At 37.5% G+C, this 24,506-nt stretch overlaps 2 long non-coding RNA genes across 5 annotated transcripts; one reads left to right on the forward strand and one right to left on the reverse strand.

The window, feature by feature from the left end:
• Nucleotides 1–2,000: 2,000 nt before the first annotated feature.
• LOC148935129 (uncharacterized) lies at nucleotides 2,001–5,354 on the reverse strand. 2 transcript variants are annotated; one of them, XR_016140619.1, is made up of 6 exons: nucleotides 5,172–5,354; nucleotides 5,018–5,083; nucleotides 4,355–4,641; nucleotides 3,911–4,144; nucleotides 2,689–2,881; nucleotides 2,001–2,581 (listed from the first exon to the last, which is right to left on the reverse strand). It is a non-coding gene; the product is annotated as an uncharacterized LOC148935129 (long non-coding RNA). The 2 variants fall into 2 exon arrangements; XR_016140618.1 differs by having other exon boundaries at nucleotides 5,018–5,354.
• A 72-nt stretch (nucleotides 5,355–5,426) lies between these two features.
• Nucleotides 5,427–23,605, forward strand: LOC105422874 (uncharacterized). 3 transcript variants are annotated; one of them, XR_967318.3, is made up of 3 exons: nucleotides 5,427–6,512; nucleotides 6,949–7,169; nucleotides 23,124–23,605. It is a non-coding gene; the product is annotated as an uncharacterized LOC105422874 (long non-coding RNA). The 3 variants fall into 3 exon arrangements; XR_967319.3 differs by lacking the exon at nucleotides 23,124–23,605 and adding an exon at nucleotides 13,008–13,467 and having other exon boundaries at nucleotides 5,430–6,500; XR_967317.3 differs by having other exon boundaries at nucleotides 5,433–6,500; nucleotides 23,124–23,600.
• Nucleotides 23,606–24,506: the final 901 nt, after the last annotated feature.

The following is a 24,506-nucleotide window of genomic DNA, read 5'->3' on the forward strand; positions in this document are numbered from 1 at the left end:
GCGGCATCGATGTGTCCCGGCTCGTGTGCTCCTCAGTGCTGAAGGACGTTTTCTCCTTACGGAGAAGTTCTTCGTTCGAAATTTTGTCGTATACGTGATGCTCATCAATCTTGTTTATGCATATTAGAGATTGCGCGTATATGTAAGTACACTGGGCGATATCATGGTGCATAAAAAAAAGGATTAACTATGTTGTCATGCATCAATCTTCGCTCCGCGAGAGCTTCTTTACGCCGACCGGTTTCACGGAGCATCTCAACCGTACAATGTTATTAACCACCTTTCGTCTTTTTCACGAAACATTAATGTTAAATTTTTTCAGGACAAATGTCTCTATAAGTGCCATTGCTATTTGATACTGTGCATCTCATATGTTATCACTTAATGTTATCAAACTTCCTATTATCGGATAAATTATCAGATCGTTGACTTGCAATCGTCAACGATCGTTGACTGAGGAAACATGTGTAATAACATTCGTAATACAAAAAATGTCTATATGATAATTTTTTCGTGGAAATGCGCGACATAGATAATTAATCTCGCGTAAACGTAAGATGAGGCTAAAGAACGCGTAACTGTTGCGCTGGAATTTCGATAAGCGTAAGAAGGAGCTGCCGGACGCGGACGCCGCGTTAATCTCGATACGTCATATGTCACCGGAGGTGGTCCGCGATGATGAATGCGAAGCCTTAGGCGAACCTCAAGAGAGGACGGCAGGTAGCTGGGTAGCCGACAACACACAGCAGGAGGTTCTTCTCATCTTGGTGGTTCAGGCGTATTGAGTCGAACGGCGAAGCAACATTGGCCTCGCCGCGTAACTTCGAAGAAAAGAAAGCGGTACAATGTAACTTGAACGATGTTACTCGTGATGTGACGACAGGTGGAAGATGCATTACGGTGTATCAATCCTTTCAGCGCTGAATTAAATGTATTTCAAGATTTTTGCGTGTTCGTTCACTTTTATTCATTTACCATCCGAATGATTCAATGTGAATTGATTTATTACCAATTATTTAAGTTCTTACCAATTATATACATTTTTAATTTATTATTTATAAATTAAATCTTTATTTTTATTTCAAAAAGACAAGCAGCGAATAGATCACAGAAATCATCAAATAGAAAGGATATAACGGATCTCTTATAATTTTAAGGAGTGCCACCTGTACACATCGTGGGAGCATTGCACAAAGTCAGAGAGGAAAAAAGATCGAAATTAGCGGCATGGTATGAGCGTAGGCGAGGTGCGGATCTTCATCGTTCAACACCAAAACGGGAGTCTGTAGACTTGGCTGGTACCGGAAACGATTAATTTTACGAGTGTGTCCGTTTACCGTACAATTATAGATACTTATAGACTTAGACGGATGAAAGAAGACGTCGTAGGTATCTTTTTAACCACAGAACTGCCTGTTAAAGCAATGATAATTTAAATTGGTCACCGACAGTTTATAATATCTTAAAATAATTAACGCAAATTTCAGCCGCAAAAAATAAAATAATGCAAAAGAAAAGAATATTCAAAATAAAACTCTCCATATAGGAATGACTTTAGTGAATAAGGATTAGCTCACAAAGATCGATATCTCAGAAAATCTTCGTGTGAACGAGATCGTTGCACTTGATAAACGATTCTCCCCATGAGCATCCGAAACACTGTGGGAGATTATTACGAGTCCTTAAATGGCAAGAAAGCTTTTAAGTCTCTTTTGGTGAGATACTTGAGATGCCGCAGTATGACGAAGCTATTTTTTTGTTTCTCTCTTGTGTTGTTGCATCGTTTTGTTTCGCGTAATTGGAAATTCCCCAATATTTTGACATTCTCGTGAGAAAGATGTTTCTTAGTGTTCTAAAAAATTCAATACATCTCAATCATTATTTTGTAATATTTTATTAAAGAAAAAGAAATTAAATATATTATTTCTTATTTATGAAAATTGTATTTGTTAAAATTGTATTAATTATCCAAAAATAATATATAATAATCATATCCGAGTAATTATATTTACGTCTATATTACGGCTACGGTTATATTTGCACATTATATTTGAAATATTATATTATTACTCTCGTTATATTACTTAAATATATTTGTCGCATTTATTATTCTAAATAGCGGGTAATATTCGTTCCGAAATAGCAATTAGGGAAGTAAACGGTGCGAAGAGAAATTTCGTGGCCATATATCTAGAGGAACTGCGTTTTCGCGTGTATTCGAAAGGTGAGGGAAGCAGTTTTCGAGAAATGCGCAGGTTTGCATGGGGTTGGCATAAAGGGCGGGTCGCATCCCCATGACAACCGTTCGCCCCGCTGATGAATCGACTTCGTGCGCGGTACATCGGTACACCGGTGAAATGCGATTCCTGATTACCTCGCAAACTTGGGTTTCCTAATTAACAATCCACGAGCGCATTCGTTGCTCGAGTTACAACTTTCGCGGATTCCTACTCGGCCGCGCGCTTGGAAAGCAGCTTTGTAATCCGAGCGTTGATAGGCGCTTTTTGAGGATAGGCTCAATTATCGTCTGCTGTTACAAGCTACTGTTATAAATACCCAATCCGGAATTCCAATCAGATGCCTATAAAAGAAGAGTGATTAAATAAACATTCTAATATAAATACTAATTAATATTATTTGAAGTGTCGATGTATGATAAATTTATTGAAGATAATATATTCGACTTACTGATGATGATATATTCAATTCGATCAGTTATGATATTATTTAATATTATTTAAGTAATTATTTAATGTATAACTGATTTTTCAATAAACTTGTAATTATATGTAATTTATATCATCTATAGAATATATATGCTTTTCAAAATTAATGTAGCATCATTCTACAGTCTTGTTTGAGCAGCAAATGACATCTTTTTCTGTTAAAAAAAATATATGTCTCTTAAGAATAAAAAGCAAAAGTATTAAGCGAACATTGTGAATATAAGATTTGTCGATGGCATTAGCGGAAAAAATTTTTATCACTCTCCTTCGAGAAACTTTTCGCAGGGAGATGCGTCCGCGTCTCCGACAAATGTATCACAAATTGTCGTTGCGAAGTGCTTAATGTGAATCGTCGCGCGAGGAGGTGCGAGTCGCGATGGAGAAGAGCACAAGAATGAGGATGAGATGGAAAGGAGAAACTCTCAGAAGGGAGACAAGCCATTTCATCGCGTCCGCCCACGTTGGAATTTCGAATCCGATGACGAGTTGGTAGTGCAACGAGAGCGTCATCGGTAAGCCCTGACGGCGGCCCCTAATGGCTTGATAATGTCGCCCGCGAAGATAATCGAGCGTGAGATCGTTCCGATTTTCCTCCGCGTGGATTTTAAGAGACGACACGGATTGATTTTCTACCTTGCCTCGAAAGTGCATCGTGTACTTTGCAGGAATGGGATGCGGACGACACTGCGCTTTTAAAATGACGAAAGAAATACACAAAATAATGATAAATAACTAACTTTACGTTTTTTCATATGAGTTATATCTTAAATTATTCTTTTTTTTTTTGTTCAAATAAGTTATCAATGAAAGAATTGTCAACTTTTAAAATACTAAAAAAAATGAAGAAATTGAAGATTTTAATGAATTTAATTCTAAATTATTTATTTTAATTAAATATTTTTATTTAAAAGAATAATTAATATAATGTGAAATAATTTGTTTTTTACATTTAATATATAAATGATATATTTTTGATAGAATATGAAAATGTACTGCTGATTGCTTTAACAGTGAACTTGACAACGGACCAATGCTGCTGGAATACAATAGTCCCAACAGTCCACGCGCACGCGAGGGATTGAGTCGATAGTTCGGTTGCCCTCAAATCATTGCGGGAGTGTGAGGTAAATGACGTTCGGCCATGCTGAAGTAATGCGATAATAGCTACCATGAAAGACCCCTACCATGATATCTGTGTTGCTTTGATGTGTCCTCTTGATGCTTTCGTGCTTTTCACTCTTGGGTTAACTTTCATTCTTTTTATCGACATTTTAAATTCGTATAGCTGAATCATTGATAACATCTGGTTCAGCAAATTTATTAATTGCATACTTCACGATTACAATCGATAATCATTAATACAAGTATAATACTAAAAAAATTGATGAGAAAGAATATCTAACATAAAATTGAAGGCGCTGAAAAAATAGCAAATAACATTATAAAATACTAAAGTTACATAAATTTTAAAAAATATTAAGTACATTTTGATAAGCCATAGTACTTGTATACATGCACATATACATATATAAATAAAATTGAATGAATCTTGAATAGAGTTTTATAAAATATGAAAAGGATTAAAAGTGTAAATGAATTCTTCTCACGATACATTAAAAACCATTTACCGTAGAAAAGGACTTCAGAATAAATCATCATCAGATCACTGAATCAAGTATTCATCATTGGTGATGTAAAAAAGCTGATGTAACATGAGGCAGACATTATAAAAGGTACTAAACGATTCTGCGAACGAATGAGTCAGTAATCTCTCATTCAGAAAAGTTAGCCGGGCATCTCAGGTTAATTTGCTACTTGCATTTCGTTCAATGGCCACACATGAGTGCTACAGAAGTAATAATGAATGGGCGCGGGACGACATGAGGGTTGCTTTCGCTCAGGGTAGTACATTCCTCTAAAAGTCACACTTGCGTTTATATAAATTTACATTGTTATTGCAGAAATTATATAATCTTGACTAACTTTTTCTTTGGCAATTTACAATGATATCTGTAATGTATCTTTTTTGTTATTATTATAATTCTATAAATGCAATTTGAAAACATAATAACGTTAATTAAATTTATTAATATATATATATATATATATATATATATATATATACTTAGATTAATTTTTTAAAACATTTTTGTTATGCAATTAAATATAAGTATTAAAATAATTTTATTTTCCAAAGAATTACATTAATAATACTTTGTAAGCTTTATATCCTTGACTCTTTAATGAAAGTCTACCGCCTGCGGGTGGCAAAAAACGTAACTGATGCTTACTTTTGCTCCTCTCTTCGCGAACAGCAAAAATCGATAAACACAATCTTCATCGGCCGGAGTCCCTCCCTGAAAATACTTGCGGCTCAACAATCGAAGCCCGCGATTACGGTCGATTCCTATCAAATAAAGATTATCCAAAAAAGGGGAATATTACTTAGCCTCCACCACCCGGTGCAGGTCGCCGTATCGTCCGTCGAGGGACAGACGCGTCCGTAGTCGCAGTTTGTCGGCCAATGGGACCAGACAGAAACGCAATCGCAATGCAGGCCAATCCCTCTGCTCCGTTCGTCCACCCGCTCTCGCTCGCCCTCCCGTGCCCGGTAATGACAATCATTACCGGGGAATGATTGCAGCGTCGGGACCAGCGCGCCAGCCGCGCTATTGGGGGATGGAAACCACCTTATAGAGTCTCTCCTCGGTCCTCGATGCGAGCGGATTGTCACATGCTCCTGCTTGCACGGCAGAGCGCGTTTCCTCTTCTTCATTCGAGTTCGATTTTGCGGTGGAGAACTTTCTTCGTGGTGTGAGTGACCGAGACATGGCGGTCAGTCGGGGCGAGCACAAAAAAAAGTAGCGGTCGGAAGAAAGTTACCGAAGCCATATCGAGGCCATACTTCCGGAATATTCACATCATGTTATCGCGATACTTGTCCCTCAGAGTGAACTACGACGTTCCCTTTTTCATTTCTTTTTATTCTTCAATTTATCCTTTATCATACGAGTGTATTGTGCGATGGAACATGGCGACTGCTCACGTGTGTTACTCAAGACAGGTGTAACGTAGTGAAGCTACTCGCTAGAGATTTTGTGATCTATTGTCCTGATTAATAATCGATTAATTATATTAAAAATTATTTGAAAAGGAGATCAAACAATGATTAGCATCCTGCTCAAATGCTAATATCGATGCTCATCGTATGAAAAACTAGATAACGATCACCATTTGCGTTTCTGATGACTTATTTTGTGGATCGATTGTGATGTATCGTCGACAGTACGCGATACGTTAGCATTGTTACGTAGCATTGCCAGTGGTTTTGTTTAGAGTGGCCCTCGATGAGTTCCAGTGAAAAGGTCGTGCGTGTTGTACGAGATGTAGACACTAGTATGGCGCACATGTTGCTCCTTGTACATTCGATATTGTTGTTGTTGCGGAATTGGCAAACCATGAGCCGATTGTTACCACGCTCAGGTTTGTCGATAGAAGAATTTTCTTAATAAGATTATAATTATCGATACGTTGCAATCATATGTAATGGAAGATTTTTTTTTATACAAAAGTAAATTGGCGGAAAATTTATCCGGCTTTCAAATGGAGGAAAGAGTAATAGAAAATTGAAAGAAGATTGAATAATCGCATTTTCCGATGAAGAGAATATATGAAGTTACTAGAGATTACGTAAACGCATCAACGAATGTTTATTCATCAAGAGTTTTCTCGTCTATCACAAGTTGGATGAAGAAAAGCATCACTTATTAACAGGTGATTACACAGGTGACTGTCATATTATTATAAGAAAAGACGAAGTATTCAAAGTGATATATTGAATGTAAACGAGATAACATATAAATTTATGTATGTATTACTGTAACTGTAACATGTCACTTTAATTACGCAAAAATACAAAATCTCCGTTCTTTAAATGTCAATTTTATGCGAATATCATTCTTACAATGAAATTTTAAAAATTGAGAAAATATTTCTCTTTTTACCGTGTTAATATTGAATAAAGTATATTTAAAGTATATTTATAAAACAAAACTCGTTAAAAGAACTCTCAAAAAACAAAACACTATATTAATATAAAAAACAATAAAATAACTTATCTAAATAAGAAACTCACAAAATTGTTCTGTTTTTAAATTTTCAAATTTTCAATTTGATATCATAATAGTTAACTATAATAATCATTTTTAATATTTCAATTCAGATGTTGCAGATATTGTCGAGTTTCGCAAAACTTGGAGACCTTATTGGGCTGCAGTGTTTATGATTTGAGAACCGAAAAATAATTGTCGCTTAAGAGCTGATAGTTTACGGATACCTAAAAATTTCTGCTGTCTGCCCGTCTGCGAAGGACATTCTTGAATTTTCAGAAATATCTTTAAGAAACCATTTCACAAGGACCAGGCAAAAGAGACTCATCGAAAGGTAAGGATTATTCTTTTGCGTTAAAATAGTTACATAAGATTAAATTTGCTGCATATTCAAAATTATTATATAAACCAAAATATCAAGCGGTAATTTTGCTCTCATCTCACAAAACTATTAAATTAAAATTATTTTTGTAAAAAAATATCTTATATTACAAAAACAATAGCTGGCAATGATTAATAAATGTAATAATCTATAAAATGTATTTTACAATCATAAGAATTGTAAGAAGTAAATTGCAACAAATTATCTGTTTACCTGTATAAGCATTATTGATGCACTGATTATATCGGGCCTTAATTGTATTAAAAGTAGTGAAGTATACTTATTTAAAAAAATAATTGGCAACGCGCGATTGAAAATACGGATACGTAATAATAGAGTAACTATATCTCAGATAAAAAAAGCAAAATTTGATAAAGTGGCAAGCGAGCTCAAGTTTAGATGCTTAGATGTTATACGAAGTAAATAAATCACAGTAATTATCTCGTACTATCGATTCTACGGATGCATTCGAGATCGAAATTGCCGTTAGAATCAATCTCGCTGGCACATTAACTTTTAGATCGTGTCGTGATAATCGAAACGATCTAAACAAACTTAGCGAACAGTTATTTCCACGATCGCACATCGTCGTGAAGTCGATCGTCTTCAGTATTATCTGATCTTGGATTATTACGATCGCGCGTATTGTATTTAATCGATACGCGCGATCGAACGTTATCTCGATCCTTTCGATAAAATTACGATTTCTTCCGGGAGACAATCAACGTGTGATAACTCGACTTGATATCGTTATCGATGTAAACGCCCGTATGCCAGAAACACTCTAGTCGTCTCCTATAGAAGATGTCTATAGGCATAATGACGTCTTCTATATAAGAATTGAAAAAAAAATAAAGAAATGATTTCCGCGAAGACACGTGTGCAATTAGATGATGCACGATATATTATTTTTTTAATGAAATACTAGTTTAATGCGTGTTTATAGCGGAATTTTCCTTTCTGTCATATCGAAAAATAATTTTATAATTAAAATATTTTTTTTGCTTTTGTTTCCAATTTGAATGGTATCATAAAATCATCTTTTTCCAAAATTATCAATTTTTTTATCAAATCCATTTTATAGAAATTTTTATGTGGAATGTATATAAATTTGGAAGTTATAAAGAATCGTGCTTTTTCACTAAATCTTGAGAGAGCAAACGTTAACGTTACAACTAAACCGCTACGCTAAGTAACCATTATCATTCGCAGTAATGACAGACGTCCGCGCTTCTACGGTCTGCCATTCCGGTCAGTCCAGTTTCTACTACATGCTTATGCCTCTTTCGCACAACTATCGATTACAAAGTATCAGAGCTCGCCGAGCTGTGTTTAAGGAAATGAAAGAACGTACGGCTCAATGGTGACCGCGTTCTGGTCCACACCCGTGTGTGACCCGTTCATGTCACGTCGTTGCGATCGTGTGCGCCGCTACTGCTCATGTATGCGCCGTAATATTTGTGGTCGTAAAAAAAAAAGAGTTTAAGAAAGCGACATATATAAGCCCTACAGCTGAATCTAATTCATATCTCGTGCATTGCGTTAACATCGACGGTACCCACTTATTCGTCATGTTATTCTTATGGAATAGCGGTTCTTCCGTCATCGCGAATGATTGCCGCTTCGTATTTTCTGAAAATTGGAAATTGCATTGATACTGGTGCACTGCACCATGAAAAATAATGCTTCTTCGAGATACAAGTTTCCTACTGCGAAACGCTTTTTTTTACATAGGTAAACACGGTTCTCCGGTAAAAAGATATTGCCATATTATATAACGGCAAGCGAAATGGCACGCTGCAAAATTTAGAGGCCTCTCCTTCGCGATACAATTCGGTTCACTTTCTATCTAAACGCTTAGGGGGCCTTTCTCCAAAGCATCAACTGCGAAGCATCAAAGAGCTCGCGGTGGTACATTTATAAAAATAAAAAAAAAAAAATGAGAGGAGTCAGAGATATGCGCGTGAAGCTCGATACTGGTATCGCGTTGGTATCCACGCCCGTGTACACGCGCTCGTCTCTCCATCGCAGCGCGCTTGTGCACATGCACATGCATACGGACATGTATACGGAAATACAGTACTTGTTCTCTCTTTCTCTCTCTCTCTCTCTCTCTCTCTCTCTCTCTCTCTCGGCGTTGTGCGTTCTTGCCCGCCGCGGAAAACATAATGATGGCGAGCGAGCGAAGCTGCGAGCGTTCGTTCGTTCGTACGTACGTTCGTTCGTTCGTTCGTTCGTTCGTTCGTCTGGGACTCGTGCTGGAAACCGGCGATAAGGAGGGAGTGTCTACTGCCGCCATAATGATAGCCCTGAGCGTCTCTCCGACTCCGTTGCACCGCTCCGCGCCGCTCTCTATCGCGGCAGCAATGTACATGCACCGAGAGCGAAGCCGCGCCGTTGTGTTGCACGGCAATGTGCGTTCGTGTACGCGCGCATGCAGGCACTTTATATGTCACATCGCGGGTATAGGCGGCATTCCCGAAGCCTACAGATAAGCCTTCCTCCCTTTGGCCCTCAACGCTCATGTCTCGTACGTGGCAGCTGGCAATTCGAAAAACGAGAGAGAACGCACATGGATGATATCAGCGAGAATTTGTACCTTTGTTCTCGAAGAGACACGAAGAGACGTCGAAGATATGAAAATAAGCGCTTCTTCGAAGAAGAAACGCTCTTCGATTCATTGAATCCAATGGTGAATAACGAATGTTGGCGGCGTACGTTGATTACTGTTTTTAAAGGAATATCTGAATGCGTGGGAGATGATTCGACGTTGTGCATCGAGGTTTAGATGAAATTTAAGTTTATTGCTTATTTTAACCTTCTCGACGGGCGAGCATAATGTTTATGGGATAGGGGTAGATAATAAAAAATTCATACAGTCGCGTGAGTTCCCCGACATCAACCTACTACACCTCTGGGGTAGCCTCAGGGACGGCACGTAGTTATTTATTGATAATGCGAATTAATTTTTAAGTGATCGCTCGTGCGTTGCACATGATCCGCGTACAGCAAGGGCCACGTAGGAAAAATTTTATGTTTAATTATTCGAAAAAAAAGGAAACATTGATTTTTATTATGTTGTTCCGCCGCAGAGAATTATCCGGTTACATTGGTATACCGTCATCAAAAACCTGATGCACTAAAAAAGGATTGCAAAAGAAATGCATTTCTTTTTTTTTTCTTTAATATTGTCGCATATTATAAAAAAATCACGAATCAAGATCAGCTTATCTATTTTAAATCTAACAAACTGTTACGCTCATCGACATGATATCTTACGATATTAATATTTTGACCCCGAGCGGTTAACACAGTGAACGTTATCAGCCGAAAAATCGCGCCGCTGAACTCCCCGGTAATTCGCGCTCAACCCCGATCTCGTGCGATACTCGAGTTCCCCGATCGAAGGGCACCACACCCTTGGCCGGTTCCGCGACGTAGCTGCGAGGGTTACATCGGGCACATAAGCGGGAGCGGTGGTCCCCGCCATTGGTCGGGTCGGTTCAGATTCATTAGCACGCGAACGGCGATTGGCCGGCCGTGAAGCCGCTCGTCTTTTTGCTTTCCGCGCGCGTAATGACGTGCTGCGCGTCTCAGCCTATATGCAACCGAGCGATCGTGCATGGCAGATAGGTTCTGCCTGCGTTTGCTGCATGTGCATCGCCCACCGCGCGCACACGTATATAGGAAGCAGTCCGCCGAAGGTGGAAGATATCTCGGGGGGGGGGGGGAGGGGTGTGGAGTTACCCGCATCGCAAATGGGCCTCCACCACGCAGCTCTGCCTCGAGCAACCTCGGAAGGATATCTACGCCCTTTCTCCCCCTTCGTTCACCCCCCGACTAGGGACGATTCTTTGAGGGCGGCTAAATAGTTCGATCGGGATTTCCACTCCCTGTATAAAGCTATAATTGTAGAAGAGATAGGGTCATCCGGAATATTATAACTTTCATAAGATGGGGGAAGACCTTGAGATTTCCATGTCTTAATTCCAACCCCCTTTTATTAATTTAGCAAAGTTAGACGCAATGGGAAATTCTACCAATCTTAATTATGAAGACAAATATTTTTTCTTAAGATGGAGGGAACGATTGTCTTCCGTCCGTTAAAAATTCATATTAGAATATGCATGCTAAAGATGCATGAGAAATAAGATAAAATATAATTTTTTCAAACAACAGTGATTCTCTTATTTTTAAATGAATTTTTTTTTTCATGGTGTTCTTGTAGATACATAATAGTAAACTTGAGAATAAATTTACTTTTTTTGCCATTCATTTTTTAATGACTTGCAAGTCATTACATGCGTAATGTCAAGCGCCAGATACGGTAATGTATATCCGACCACTTGTGAATGAATAAGAAATTAGATACACGTGCATGCAAAAGAAGACACATTAAGGTGCAAATTTCTGTCCGCAAAGAAACACCCACTTAAACTCCAAAAAAGATATTTTTAAGAACGATTTATGTTAATTCGAATAATTATGCGTAATATATTAAGTGTCTTAAGGTAAACACATGTTCTTGACTTTATTTAATAGCCAATTTATACATGTTACATACGATCAAAGTCTTATTATGTATTAATAAGAATATTAGTATGAAAATATTGTTTGATTACTTTGAATACATACAAAGTAGTCTAAAGCAATAAATTCGATAGCATCTTTACTTTGCACAATTGACGTATGTTATATGACGTGTAGTCTTCGTTAATTGTCCGTATGATTATTTCCTCTTAATGTCGTAACAGATTGTAAGAACGTCCGTATGATTATTTTCTCTTAATGTCGTAACAGATTGATGTAAGAACGTGATTCTCAAAATTGATGTTTGAGGATCAATGCAGACATATCGCGACAGTGCACCCCTATGCATTTTCGAGGGAGTGTCGGGTTAGGGGTAGAGTGGTTTCGGAGAGTTCTTAAAAGCATTATTGAAAATTCTATGTGCAACGCGGGAGCGCCGGATTAATACGCTGAAAACAATTGTTTCTTAATTATCAAGCGATGCTTCCTCTCTACATGAACACGATTCTCGGCGCGAGAGGTGTGAATGTCGGGAATAATTAATCACGTGGGATATTATCGGTGTTGACGGTCTAACTACCGCCGTTGCGTTCGTTTAATGATACCAGTGATGATAGCCACGAAGCGTAATTAATAATTGCTGTTCATGGACATTGTTTCTCTTTAAATATCATAAAGCATGTATAAGTTCTTAAGCAATCTAATCAAACTTCTTTCGATACTTTATTTTGTCATTATTGTGTGAATATTTTATTAATAGTAAAGATCATTTATTTTAATAAAATATCAGTCTTCTTTTATTACGCAAATTTTATATATATATATATATATATATATATATATATATATATTGATATATATTTTTAAAATTTTTGTCTTTTATTTTTAATAATATTGAAGTATACATCGCACGTGCGTTTATGTTGAGTGAAATTTCGATCATTAAAAGTGAATCGGAGAATGTTTCTTTTTGACATTTCCGTTGTTATGCAGCTGACGTGGAATTCTAAGTTCAAACGTAGACGATTTTAATATTACATTTTTTCTGTCTTCCCTCACTCGCGCGGCTTCAGATATTAAAAGGCGTGCGGCATGATGTGTATCAAGTGCATCAAATAGTACTCGGAGGCCATGTGTATCATCACTGTGTAAATTCACGAAGTCGCAGCTCGGTGGAGATTACATAAATAGGAAAACACGTAATTACGAAGCAACATGCAATATTGTTTTTAATCACTGCTTCCTCGTTCTTTGTTTCAGAATTTTTCCCAGTCAACTTTGACACGCGGGTTCTTTTGTACGCACCATTTATGTACGAAGCTTAACTTTTTGCGTTACTCCGCACCTAGTATTATCGCACTCTATATTTATGCTTTATCTACGAACACTTGTCTCATTTACTTCTAGAAATAATCGCATAACATAATGAAGAAATAACATAATAAAGACGACAAGAAATATTCTCTAATTTAATGTCTCTATTTTATTAAATATTAAATCGATTATTAAAATATAACAGTTTTTATTTTATTCATGAATTCTGAATACAAAAAATATTTTATAAGTAAAAAACAACATAAATTAAACATAAATTAAGATATAAATTATCTAGTAATTATCTAGTGTTATTATCTAGTGTTATTATTAAAAAGCCTAGAGAAGTATTGTAATTTATTTGTAAAAGAATTAAAAATAAAATGGTCTGATAAATATTGTAATTTATTAATACAAATCAATTCGGAAGTAAGCGTCAAAAGTTTAGACATTAGCATTTATCAAATTATATAGAACTTTTGATAATATAGAACAAAAATATGCGCACTTAATCGAGATCAATAATGAATCTGCTAGCACTGAATTATTCTTCGATAGATATAGACACAAAATGGCCATTCAAACGTGACTCTGCGTTAGCAGATATGGATCGCGCCCTCCCTGACGGTCGGAGGAATCCCTCTCGGGGGGATGGCAAACGACCAGAGGACGGGGTTGGTGTTACCATGGCAACAACGATCTCTCAGTAGCCGAACCCTCCTACACCCTTCATTCAACTCTGCCACCCCTATAATTCGCTCGAATTCAAAGACAGCCACTGCGCAATTTTCGCGAGAGGATATACGCGCTTCCACGATGTATCTTAAGAAAAAGTATAAATTTTGACATGTGTCTGTCAAGAATTATAAAAAAATTGAATCTACGAAGTCGCAAAAAAATTAATATTACAAATTATATTTTAATTATATTTAGTCTTATTAGAGAATCTTATATCATTTTATTAAATAACAAAGTTAATATTAATTAAATATTTATTAGAATTTTTATTTAAATTTGCGTGATATTTTGCAGTTAGTGATTAATGATGTTTCTCACACATTAGCTAGTAAACTTATATCATCTATAAAAAATGAGAATTAAATATAATTGTTCTCGATAGAAGAATTAATCGGAAATGTCAGTAATTTATTGTCGATATTATTGTGACTTTAATTCGTGGAGATTGTTTCGTACTAACATTTGAAAATGATTGCTACTTCGATAATGGTAAGAGATAACCAATGAGGCAACCAGAGAGGTAACCAGACCTTAAATTACACGCGTTAGCTCTCTCTCTAGAGCGGGTAGAATATACAATTCGTGATGTAATTATAAGTACAGATCGCGGATATATTTGCCGCGGTGGTTACGTATGTGATTGTAATTAAAGTTACTTCAATAATTGATAGCCCCGTGCGAGAACGCGTTGATCCGCAGAAAGCCACGCAGAAATTACTTCTAGGAATTTAACGTATATAATCATTCCCCTATGTGATTGCGCAACATTGTTTCCATCTAATCTGCATTCCTTCCTCTCTAGAAGAATTCTCGTGGAAAAACTATCTCGTAGTAAATTTCAGAAAATGATGTGCAGAGCAATTATATAAGTGTGGAAAAAATATATGGCTTCATTTTAAAACCAGTTAATTGTACATTGAAACAGCTTTCAGTTGAAGCGCAGTAAATTAATATTTTCTAGTAATAATAATCATATAATTATCAGAAGTTAGAATTATAGTATAATCCGATTAAACTAATAGAACTTCTAATGGTATGATCGTGAATAATTTATTGATACTTAGTGCATATATTTCTCACATGTGCGTGATATGGTTACCTAATCGATTATTTAATGATTATTTAATCAATCAGAAAATAATATTTTATTTAATCGATCCATCGACCAAGTGGTTAATTCTTTTTGCGCTGCAATTTGGATTCTAATCTACAAAGACGAGAAAGATGACATGAACTGAGGCAAAGATTTCTCTTTCTCTCTCTCTCATATTGGATTACCTCTCTCTTGATTCAGTAATCCCATCGATAGTGTATTCATTCCCGTTTTTAGCCCGGTAGAGCAGATTTAGACAACAACTAGGTGGAACGTCTTTGCGACGTCTAATTACTCCATGAAAGTTAAAAAGGGCACGACCGACGGACAGATTCTTTGTCGGGTGTCTAACGAAGCGTCAAAAGGCTACGTCGAACAGTTCAAATAAATATTCATGGGATAGAGCGCCAACGCCATGCCGCGTTCTCCTGTTATTTATTAATTATTCTTTTTTTATCACAATGTGCTTTCTTGCCCTAAAGAGATACGCACACATAGGTGTGAGCGACCTTATACGTAGACGAAAAATCTGAAAAAAGACCCTTGTGGGAAGTGAATAACATAGCCGATCGCATATTGTAATATCGTTCAGCCGATTAACATAATATCTCTGCTTCTTTCGTATTCAAAACGGGCCACCGCCGCGGCCCGTATAATGGTACTCCCGATCCGTGTTTATACTAATGCTAGGTTTGCCGAGACGAGCTCTAAGATCATAATGAGCCTTCGATCGAATTAGGCACACAGAAGGGTGTCTTTCGTCGCGCTCCCTCCTGATTTCGCTCCGCCGATGCTTCGTCTTTTTGCGACGAAATCTTATAGAGAGCATGATATTTTTTTTACAGGATGCATTATTAAGAATAGGGAATGAGAGAGAAAGAGGAGGAGAAAAGTGACCATAGAGATTCGTATTATTTAGTGTCGTTTTGTGCCACGATCTTATTAAAAATGATTCGACAAAGCGATGCTCGCCTAGAGTTAAATGCTATTTTCTATTCATTCCCTTGGTGATGCTTCGTGGAATTCGAAGTCAATATGTTTTGTAAGTATAATTTAGCGAATTTTATGTGCATATTCAAGTGTTAGAATATTTTATTAGTTAATATTTATTACAAAAAACATCTTAAAATATATTAATAAACGAAAATTAATCTTCAATATAAAATATATTTGATTGTATTTTAATTTAATTTAAAGAATACGAATTATTTTTTCATAATATGCATTTGCCAATTGATCGATGATTCGAAAGATGATGCGAAGGAAAAGTAACTCCTCGTTCGGGGAAAATCAACAGTTTTCCCGCGAAACGAACTTAAAATCTCCCCCTCGGTCGGAGAAGTGCCATTAGCAGCGGTGACGACGAATGGAGCTTTAGAAGCTCCTGGCTTTCCCGCGCCGCATCGTCGCTCGTTATTCTCTCGTTGTCAATGACGTTCGTAATATTGCATCCATTCCGTCCGCCGCCTCTCGTTGGGGTTGACTGAATCGCTGCCTTTTAATCCTAAGTGCGGAACAATGCTGTTGGATTCTCGCGATGATAAATGCAAACTTCTCCTCAGATTCTGCGAGGCTCTCTCGTTAAATAACGTCGAAACAAAACAATTAATTTTTATGTTATATTTTTTATCAATGTTAAAGTATAAATTACTATGACAAATATGTATATTTTTTAATTAATAACGGTAATTGATAATGGTATGTTTCTACTTTCTGCGTCTCCTTTTAAACATTTTTAAATATTAAAGATTACATAAATTGCATATGGAGTACGTTCTTTAAATATAATTATAATTTATTTCATATTTTTAATATTATTTTCTTTTAATTTATATTCTTAAAATATTATTATTAATTTGTAGCATAAGATTTATTTGTCTGACAAAAGAAAAAAGGTGCTTCTATCTGGATACGCGGTCTGGATGCGTGTCAGAGACATGCATCATACACTGAACTCACACTAATGCTAGTTTTACGCCATACTTTATTCGTGGGAAATGGCACGATAACCACACGTCGGTGTAAGTCCTCATCACGATGATGCATTCGTCGAAATCAGCGCGGCTTTCTTCAACATACGCGCGAACAAAAACGCGAGTGCGGTAATAGCGCCGCGAACGTTGCACCGCTATCTCGGATAGCGCGCACGGGGCGCAATGTCGGCGTTCCGGCCGTTTATATCGTATCGTACACTCGTCATAAAACGCGCCACGATCCGAACCACGGAGTTTCGAGATTAATGCGTTTTTAATAGTGACATAACTGCGGTCGCTCGTTCGCCGGCGCTTTTTTCCCCGGCGCCCAATTCGCGGAAAGTCCGAAACTACATGGCGCCGGCGGAATGGATTTTTGCCATGTTCGAGAAGGGAGTCTGAGAGCACACGGAAGATGTAGAAACTCACGTGTACATGTTATGAGGAATGCTCCACTTTCTTGCAGGCGAAGTGCACGAAAGCAGCAGAGCACGGGACACGCATTGTACTCGTTACGCCGCTGACCACCGTCGATTTGACAGCCGAGAGAAATCTTAAAGTATCGACGGTTATATATCCTCAGAAATATTTCTGATTAAGCGCTTCGTGGAAATGTCTCCTTTACTGTTTTGTACTGCGTACCGTTTGTTAACCCGTTGCATGATTCTTAATTTTAACTAAAATAAAAATGCACATTTTTTTCTTTTAACAATAGCACAAAGTAATCAAAGATTTCATGACTAAGTCAATAAATTGATTACATTATTATCAATGAAATTATATAAATTTATAAGAATATATGTACAGTTGAAATAAATATGTTTCTGGATTTATAACGGATATTACTTTGCAGTCAAGGAATGAGTCTTGTTACACACAATATTTCGCGCGAGTCTTCCTGTTAGTGCCGCCATTTTGAATGGAGCTGAAGGTGCTTCGTTGTACGACTCCCTCTCCGTTTCCTCTCGTTCATTTTTTCGCGGACCGCTTCGACGTCCTAATCATTGTTATTACGGGAGGTCGCTCCGTTCGTACACGCGCTTTTTTTCCCTCGCTCACATCCCCATGCATCCCCCATGCGCGCAGCCTCCTCTACCCTCGGCGATAGATTTCGGTCAAGCCAATTACATTTTTTCCCCGGTCGTGGAAAGAATAAAAGTATGATACTGCCGGCCGGTATCACGCCGCTCCCCACCTGCCCAGTATCGACCGACCTCAGAAACCCCAAAAACGATCCCACAAAATTCGTAGGCGCGACAGACGCGGCTAATCCCAATAATCATGGCGGCGGATCATCATCTCGTGATCTTCGTAGTATCGTAGTATATTCTAATTTCCGCACATAATTTCTGAACCTTCGCGGGAATACATGAAAAAATATCGACGCCGAGTCCGACGCCGATATCGTAAATTTTTGCCTTAATTAATATGTAGAGCTCTTTAATATAATCTCTTTGTGAAGATAGTAATTTATCAAAGTCGTGTGCACATTAAAAAAGATCGCATAAAATTTCATAAAATCCATTAACATCTTTGAAAAATGACTTTAAATAATAATAATGACAGATATATATACAAGGTATACAACAGTAACATGAAATATATACTATCAAATCCCATGAAGTGTAAGATCGGATAAACACGCGTTAAGGGAGCATCGTATACAAGATCATTATCGAAAAAATCTAGGTAGCCATAGCGTATTATGAGGATACCACTGGGGCAATCAGGAATCACGAAGTTGTGCTTCACACGCGAATCTTGTTACTCTCCGATTACGAGACCTAACGAGTGCGTCACGGCGTCCTCTTACGATCTCGAAGACAGCTGGTCGGCCGAGGAGGCAGAGAGGGCCTCGTCGTCAATTTTCTGCCCGACAGATCCGCGAATCCGCGTCCCGCCGATCCGCTCCCCTCGATCTAAGGCCCTCCACTCGCACTCGCCAACCTCGCCGGCTCTCGTTCCTACGTGTTCTCCATCCTCATAGTGTCTCCCTCGCTCCTCCGAGAGCCCAGTAATTGATATTATTATGGGCCAGAGAGGCCCTCCCATTACGTTATAAATGTTACACGGGTCGATTACCGCTCTTTGTTCCGGACATGCTTACATTGTCCGCGAACAATGCTGGGCCCTCTTCCTCCGCCACCTCCTGTTCCCTGGACCCGGTGCATCGTACGCGAAGAAAGAAGAGGAGAGAGCGGAGGAGACTTAACCCCACGATTTAACCCAAGATATCGGCATTCTTTTCTCAGTCTGATAATACTGGCTCTATCTCTATCTCTCATCCTTGAGAATTCAATATTTAGAATTCAATATTTATCCGTTCGTATTTGTCAAAAAATCAACATCGAACTGTCCTCATTAGAAAAAGTAGAAATTAAAAAAATGTTAAAAAATTAAACAAGGAAATTATACGATCAGTTATAAAAATCATATCACAATTGTTGGTAAGTAGAGAAGCAAGTGATTTCAGGTTGAACGAAACATATTTAAATTACTAATTGTAAGTAAAATATGAATGGAGTTGTGTTCTTTGAATGCCAATATGAATTTTTCAAGATGCGTTGTATGCGGTATGATGTATGCGGTTATAATCGCGTTATGCTCCGAATGCGTTGGTCACGACCGACTCAACCTGCACTTTCAATCGCGATGGTGTATGCGACGTACCGTAAACACCCCGTACATTTCAAACTAGCTGAGAAGATACAAGCTGTTATATGGATAGTTATTTTAAAAGTTATCATGTAATAAATGTACAAATTGACAATGACATATAGAATTATAAAATTGAAGAAATATAAATGTAGCATATTTGTATGAAAATGAAGATTATATCCAATATAATTTCTTAATTTTAGAAGATTAAAACCATCGATAATATAATCTTAAATTATTCAAATCCTGTTATTAAAATCAAATTATGCTCTGATGTTTGCTTATTGATGTTTGTTATTTCCGCAATGGAATTCCGAAGATATCTTCCTCGCGGCCACGTGTGTGTGTGTGGGGAACAATTGCAGGTGCGATTCGGATTGGTGGGCCGCGGCCAAACAAGCAGATGCTCGCAAAAGGAGCATACGAATCGCAACAATGTCGCGGCAAGGCCGAAAACACGCTGCAAAGGGCCCGAACCCCTTCGATTTTTAATTTGATCCCTCTTCGGGCAGCGCGTTTTGTTTAATGGCGAAGGCGGTAACCGCGCAGGAACCCGCCGACCAATGGCAGACTGGCTGGAAATCATACACGGGATCGCCGGCCGCACAGCGGCCTCCGAGAGTGGAGGTGAGGTACGGTTAGACGAGGTTTATACTCGCTCCCCGCGTCTCCTTAACATTCGACGGGCCTGTCCCGGCACGGCATTGCTCTCGCAAGAGGTGGGGCTCCCTCTCTTCGATCGGCGTTAGGCTATTTCTTCTTCTTCTTCTACCATCTTCTTTTCCTCTTTCTCCTCCTTCTCTTCCTTCTCCTCCTTCTTCGTATCTTCTTTCGTTTCTTTCTTTCACGACCGAACATCTTTGGTATCTTCGTTATTTTTACATTTGCCGAAATTCATATTTGGAACCTTTGTTGTCCAAACGTGAAATATACATGAAGCGAAAATTATTTCTTTTTTTATAAAAAATTAATAGTAATAATAGAAAATAAGAAATAAAAGAAGTTAATAATATATATAATATATATATATATATATATATATATATAAAATTAAATTAATATATAGTTAATAATATATAATTAAAGAAAAAAAAAACAATGTTTGATAAACAATAGTTAAAACATGTGACGTTATCATGAAGGATTAAAAAATGTTAGAATTATACATTCCTTCTACTTGCGAGACATCGTATTTAAAAAATGATGGGTTCCGATGATATCTGTGTTAGCTGCCATTATTAATTACAAATTATTAATCGCGGACAATAGATGGGTGTTACGGACGAGTTTTTCGTCTTCCAGGGCATCGTGTACTCTGCAATTTTCCCGCGAGAAATTACAAAACTCTTTTGTTCGATATTGTCGGAAGAAGAGGAATGGGAAACTAAGACGATAATTAAAATGCCGCGACAACATCGGTGCCCCGATAAACCGATCATTACTGTCTTCCGAAATGTAAAATTTAAATGGCCAATTAACAGAAGCTATTCAAGCTTCTTTTCTTCTGTTAATCCGTTCAGGCAGCAATTTGCGACGCGACTATAGGATAACCGCGATGAATGTGCAATGAAAAAGGGGTTTTCTCCGCGAGGGTGTCGTACGATCACCCTCTAGTCGTAGAGTCGAGTAGGACAGATTCGCACACTAACACCCCAACAAATCACACGCTTTGGTTTATAGAAATTTTAGATGTAGTGAGCTATTATATTGACATAAACAATTATTAGAAGCACATTCTCTTCACATATTTCAAATTCACTTGGTATTAAACAATTTCTTATTAAAAATCACTTCAATCACACAATGATGCACTAATTTCTTGTGTCTGATGCCACATAAATTTTTATTGCATGATTCAACGATTCATGTCATCAATGCAAATCTTTCGTCGCACGATTGTTTAATATTGCGATTGGAAAAAAACAGCATTCTCCTATAATCGAAAGAAATTATACACGTAGCTTGTTGATTTTAACGTGGCAACTTTACATGAGTAATTTTTTACTAAACAGTACATATTTAAAGATTGTTTGTGTAATATAAGCAGAGAAATCAGCGCCAGATTTCTGTTGCAGATAACATGATTCGTGGACTCGGTGACCAACAATCACGTGACAATGCGTGCTTGCGTGCTTTGTGCTCGCGGTTTGATCACAAGTCACAATTTTCGCCTAGTCTATCATCGACTAGTTTAATCGTAAATTGTACACGAGGATAAAATAGTGTCTTTATCAGCTCTTCGCCGTCATTTTGGATTGGCGATTTATCGCTTCCGCATAATTGTGGAACGTTCTGAATACCGTAGAGAAGGGCTTTAACGGACCTTGCAACTCTCTTCTCTTTCCCTCATGCAGAAAGCTTCAATTGCAAATTAAATGCAGGAAGTACTGTCATCGTTCACTATCGGGACATACAATTATTGCGAATTAAGGATCGATCCGTGTAATTACTAAATTAGGGGGCGTTAATTCATTGTGCGTTTATTCATTAACGCGGAGCCGGCTAATAAATTCTGTAGACAATTTGTTTAATTATTAAAGTGCAACCTTCGCGTGTTGTACTGTCGCTAAAACATTCTAACCGCGATTCCGATCAGAGGAAATAAAGTAGCGCGTTTATTAGCGGCCATTATAAATTTAAAAAAAAAAAAAAAAAAAAAAAAAGAGCGATGCCATACATTGTAAGGACACGCACGCGGTCTGGTCGATCCTCACTGGTTTCATTTACTTCTCCGTGGAATCTTTTTTTTTTTGTGAAGCTAACACACGCGCATGCAAGGTTTCTCAGTAAACACTAAAACGCCGTGCGAGCGGACACTGAAAATTAGCATCGCCGCCATTGATGCGCCTGCTGCCCCTTTGTCGATTCTTGCATGTATTGATCGATGCCACCGTAATTTTCGTATCGCGTGCCATATCACCTGCCACCTTTCCTTTCCAGTGCAAACCATATCGGCTTGGACGTTTTTCCCTCAAAGTCGCATTTTCTTTACCGCGCGGTCAACACGAGAGCCATTGAGCGCGCGCTTCCGAGCGCGTTGCGCGTACGTTAATTTTCTCCCGTGGACGTAGAAGAGTTTTTTTTTTACATGACCATTAATTCTATGATGTAGGATCTGATTAATCGTCTTGAGCTTTAGAAATAAAGAAATGTGAAATTACTGAGCGAAATTGATCGTGGAACTTAATTAGATGCGCATTAGATGCATTGTATGTTAGGATGGTATATATAAGTAAAAACAAATTTTCTTCTTTTTTTGCGTAATTATTTAAGAAATGTACAAGTATCTTTGATATATAAATGATTTTTAACTTTAACTTTAATATTGCAATTAAATACTTATCACTTAAATGAATTGCAATTTAATTTTAGTAATTTTAGTAATTGCTTTCTTGAAAATTGAATGTATATTATCTTAAAGTAAACCAGAACTTACTAGTTATGTTTCTTTTCTCAAATATTCTTCTTACGAGACTCCCTTTACCTACATCTTTTTTCACCCTCTTTGCTCACCCGCTTCGTGTTCGCTCTTATTGGCATCGGATCTGTGCAGCCCCGTGCAGCATCGTAATCACATTTCCGTGTTCTTTCATGTTGCAGGTGCAGCACGAGGACAGAAAAAAGTAAAGAACGAGAACGAACCTTGAACCAATCGTAAATGGCGCGGAGTGAAAGCGATCGGTCACCACGTTTTTCTCAGAAGAGCGCGAGCCACAAATTATCGGCTTGTAAATCGAACCGAAGGATCTCGTTCCTTTTGCGGCAAATAAGCGGCCGCCCGGTAATCCAGTAGCAAATCGAGCTCACGAAACGTCGAAAGTGAGGAACGTAATCTCCAATTATATCAAATCGTTCGACTAGACAAGTACCTGCGCTAAAGACTGTTCAGTAGCCTACATTGTGATCGAAATTGTATTCTTTTTTTTACTTTTTCAACATAATATGTTATCAATTCTGCGTATGTACTATTGATATATATATATATATATATATATATATATATATATATGATTTAATTTTACAATATGTAAAACGTTATCAGATGTTTTTGTTAAATAAATATACATCCTAAATTATCTTGAAGTAAAATTTTTTGTAAAGATCTCCTTACATTTTATTATAAATCCTTTAAGGATAGAGGCAGATTTTGCATTCATACGGAACATTGAAAAGAAATTGTAGACATGTCACACCTCCATTCGAAAGACGAGATAGGATAGTACGGCGACACTTCGCGGACAATACTCCGTGACTCGCACGATTATACGCGAGCACAGCTTAATCACCGTAATAGAGCGGCCATAATAGTTGATACGATCTGTATTTGCTCGTTAGATTCGAGCTATGCTCTTCCACGCGTGCGAAAGAGCGCTATCCGTCTCGCCTACGCGTATACAAATGGCAATTACACTGGGGAGTAATCTTGCGTATAAATTTCTACGTAATGATATACCGTGACAGTGATGTGACATGAATTAAACGTTACAATTAATATAAGTATATATTTGCATTTTTTAAGTTTTATCTTTGACTTCATTTGCTTTCCCTTTCGCTACGTATTGTAATAATTTATAAAATAAATATAATTTTTTTATATATCTAATATACTCTTCTCCTCATTTAACTAAAAAATATGTCTATTAACGTTTTTTTTTTGAAGGATAAATAAAAAAGTAATAAAATTGAAATTGATGTCTTTCTTGTTTTGTACTTTCAGTCATACTACTAATACATAAAGCTAATCTTTTTGCGATAAATATTGGGAAGCAGGGTAAAGCGTGACGTGTTACATCAGATGAGTTACGAAATTGCTACGTGAAGTCGAAGGCGTAATCGGCATGTATAAGCGTAGGATTTGATTCCGAGGCGTCTGAATTCCGCGGGCACGTCATCGTCTAATTGAGTCATCGTGCCATTAATCCTGTAATAATCGAGCGTCGCAAGTAATCCGCCGATGGTGGATCAAAGTCGCGGGACGGATAA

The sequence above is a fragment of the Pogonomyrmex barbatus genome, unplaced genomic scaffold, assembly GCF_055798465.1.
Source record: "Pogonomyrmex barbatus isolate J1 unplaced genomic scaffold, ASM5579846v1 scaffold6, whole genome shotgun sequence".
Lineage (NCBI taxonomy): Eukaryota > Metazoa > Arthropoda > Insecta > Hymenoptera > Formicidae > Pogonomyrmex > Pogonomyrmex barbatus.